At 32.8% G+C, this 2859-nt stretch overlaps 1 long non-coding RNA gene across 1 annotated transcript in view; it reads right to left on the minus strand.

Moving 5' to 3' along the window:
• Nucleotides 1-2166: 2166 nt before the first annotated feature.
• Nucleotides 2167-2859, minus strand: part of LOC118166149 — a 3195-nt gene continuing 2502 nt past the window's right edge. The window contains exon 3 of the long non-coding RNA XR_004750368.1: nucleotides 2167-2731. This is a non-coding gene — a long non-coding RNA (uncharacterized LOC118166149). The remainder of the gene's footprint in view (nucleotides 2732-2859) is intronic.

Here is a 2859-nt window from a genome sequence, read left to right on the forward strand (position 1 = left end):
TTTTTTTTTTTTTTTTTTTTTTTTTTTCCTGAGCGTAGTGTTAATAAGAGATGGGCCACTATATTGAATGTTCCTACATTAAACATGTTTTGATAACATATGCTGTCTTTGAAGTTACACACAGGTAATTTTGTGACATAATTAATAAACCTTGCCTTAGGTATGCTAAAAAATTTAGAATTAGTGTAAGGTACTACTGATTTCTTCATTACAATTGAGAAATTGCATTTACTGTGAAGAAAAACAGAATATCCTTGTAATATGGAATTACATTTCTAGGTGTCTGACTCAATGCAATATTCTAGAATTTGCTTTACCTGACTTATTACTTCACTAACACCTATTACTACTTAGTCCACAAGCACAGATTAAATATACTGCAAGCAAAATTATATATATACACACACACACCACAGTATATTATATATCGATATATTAGTATCGTGTATATATATATACCAATATATAAGTATTTTTCCCTAGAAGCTAATTTCCAACAGTTTTTTTTTCTTTTTTTTTCCTTTTCTTTTTTTCTTTTCTTTTCTTTTTTTTTTTTTTTTCCTCCAGGAGGTTGCAATTTCTTTTCACTGTAAAAAAGAAGACAGTGAAAAAATCCCACCAAAAAAACCACAAAAAACAAAAAAACAACAAACAACAACAACAACAACAACAAAAAAACAAAAACAAAAACAAAAACAAAAAAGAAAAAACATAGTAGTGAACCTCATGGCAGAAGACATAACCATTTTCCAAAAGCAAGGGTTTTAAAGACCAACAAAAACGATGAAGTTCTTGTCGTAAGGCCTCTTCTTTATTCTTACAAACATAATGTTATGAAACTGCTTTCACCTTAGCGTGAAAAGAACAGAATTGCTGTCTTGATCATGTTTGTTGGCCTTCACCAACCAATGCAAAGTAGTGTCCCTAAAGGCAAGAAATCAATAAGGCTCAAACACACAGGAACACTGCCTGCCACTCCGTAGGCCAGCCAAAGCTCATTACAGCCAATATCCATGTACATGCACATATTTCCGTCTCCTACAAAACTACAGCAAGATGCAAAGAGCAATACTTCCAAGTATACCTCCAATTATTCCGTTGTTTGTATTTCAAAACCAAACTTAAAGCTTACTGTTGAAACCAATATTCTTTAAAATTTTAGGTGTTGACACTGAATGGACAAACCCGAAGGAAGAATATAACCCCCTTATATGCCACAATTTCATCTACAAATTAGAGCACTGTGAAGTTTTGTCTCAACTCAGTGACCAAAAGCAGTTAGGAGTCCATCCTGTACCACAAATTCCATCTATTACCTCTGTAACCTGAATTTTCTGTTTCAGTAGGACATCAGAGCACCCCATCTAACTGAATAGAGGATTTCTGGAAAGATTTTGACTTACAGCAGAAGAAACTATGGGCACTCAAAACTGCTTTCTATGCCTTTACTGTACAATTTCAATGATTTTCTGTCAATTTCAATCCTCAGAAATGCTTGAGAAAAGCATAATTGTTTATTGCAATATAGTTTGCAAATAATGCAATATATATAAATACATATTTGTATGTTACTTGCTCATATATTTTATTATGAAAACTTTTTTTTTTTTTTTTTTTTTTTTTAAATAGGGAGAAGTGAGGACTTGTTCTCAGCTTTTCTCTATGCCTATTTATTTAATCAGGAGATTAACAAAATTCATTCAAATGCCAATTAGCATATATTTAGCCGAAGCAATTTCACATAGCTCACAGCGTCCATCCAAAGATCAATCTTCACTTATTTTGGAAAGAATGCCAACAATCCTTTGTAATTGAAGTTGTCCTATTACTACACTGATTTTTTTTTTCCACTTTATTGGGCTCATAGAGCATTGACAATGATCTTTACTACTATAATTATCTCGCAGAAGAAATCATTTTTCTCCAGACTCTGTAGCAGTACTTTCAGATAACATTTGTTATCATTTCAAAATTTTCATGTTTTAGGAGAATCACTGCCTCCTATAGGATCTGTTATGTGTGGAACAAAAACAAACAAAAAAACAAAATAAAGAAACAAATTTCTTGCCCCAGGTTATACATTTTACTTCATCAAGACTCAAAATCCAGGAAAATACAGCTACACTCCCTCATAATACATCAGTATTTGCATTAATGATCATGCAAAGAAATAAAACCAAGCTGGTGTCTCAGCCAAATCTAACATAAAGTGCTAAACAGCACAACCATGTTTTCTTCCACTTAGACACATTAAAGCTTTAGATCTATTCTTATTTCCCAGTCTCCCTTAGTCCAGCAGAAAGCAGTACGTTTCCCAGAAACATTTTCTTCCAATAAACTCTCTGAAGCACCTATTATCCTAGCAGGATTCCACCTTGTGAGGATGTACACATGAGTTTTTGTTTACCAAGTTCAAGGTAGAGGGCAGTTGTAAGGGAGTCAGTAGAATTGGCTCTGTACTCAATTCTGTAATGACAATCAATTTTCGAGACAGTTTCCCCTGACACGCAGGCTATAACTTCGGTGTGGAATTTTTGAAAGAAGTGATAGCCTCTGCAACTATACCATAATATGTGTGGATGTGTGCATAAATGAATTCAAAATTTCACTTACATAGCAATCATACTTTGCATTATTGGCTTCTCCTCCCTTGTGAAGCTGTTCCTGCAAGGCTCTTGATGCCTTCTCTCACTTGGCATGCTGGTAATACTCCTTTCAAAAATGGATATTGCTATAAAGGAAAATAAAAAGCAGTATTATATTATTATTTCTTTGTCCTTGCACAACCCTTTAGATAAATCAAATGTCAAACTTTTATTTTATTTTATTTTATTTTATTTTATTTTATTTTATTTTATT

The sequence above is a fragment of the Oxyura jamaicensis genome, chromosome 4 (assembly GCF_011077185.1).
Source record: "Oxyura jamaicensis isolate SHBP4307 breed ruddy duck chromosome 4, BPBGC_Ojam_1.0, whole genome shotgun sequence".
In the NCBI taxonomy this organism is placed as follows: Eukaryota; Metazoa; Chordata; class Aves; order Anseriformes; family Anatidae; genus Oxyura; species Oxyura jamaicensis.